The following is a 690-nucleotide window of genomic DNA, read 5'->3' as shown; positions in this document are numbered from 1 at the left end:
ACGCACGCACGCACGCACGCACGCACGCACGCACGCACGCACGCACGTACAACGTCATTCTATGGCTACGGTAAACATGACGCTACAAATGCTTTAAAGCGTTCTTCTTCTTTTTCTTTCTTTCTTTATTGAAAGAATAGAGAAGAGGACGGCTTCAAATTATTTGTAGCGTCACGTTGACCGTAGCCTATATCTATAGAAAATATTTGCAACGCACCGCAAGTTTGTTTATTAGCATTTCGCTTGTCCATCCTCTCCCCCCGAATATACCATTGAGAATAAAAATACCTTTGCGTCGTTTCTCGTTAAAAGTTCCGTCGCTCTTGGTCCAATTGTGACATATGCGTAAATAATCTCATTATTTATATAAATATCTTCTTATAAATATTTTTCCAATACTATTTGGCGCATAAGGCATTCTACGTTACTTTTTATCCACAATTTACCATGACCGTATAAAGGATGTTTTGCAAAATCTAAAAAATTGCGCAATTAAAAATTAATGACATATTAACTCACAATAAATTACAAATTGTTTAAATTTGAAATAAAAAATATATAATAGATAATTTGGCACTTACCTCTTTTGTACCTATATTTAGGCCTTGTTTATTTATTGTGCATCTGTAGGATAATATAGCTGTTGGGAGAAGACTTTGAACGAGCAATAAGTTCCCGCCCTTCTAGAGG

The sequence above is a fragment of the Temnothorax curvispinosus genome, unplaced genomic scaffold (genome assembly GCF_003070985.1).
Source record: "Temnothorax curvispinosus isolate PA1 unplaced genomic scaffold, ASM307098v1 QBEX01001198.1, whole genome shotgun sequence".
Taxonomy (NCBI): domain Eukaryota; kingdom Metazoa; phylum Arthropoda; class Insecta; order Hymenoptera; family Formicidae; genus Temnothorax; species Temnothorax curvispinosus.
Note: the sequence above shows the minus strand (reverse complement) of the source record.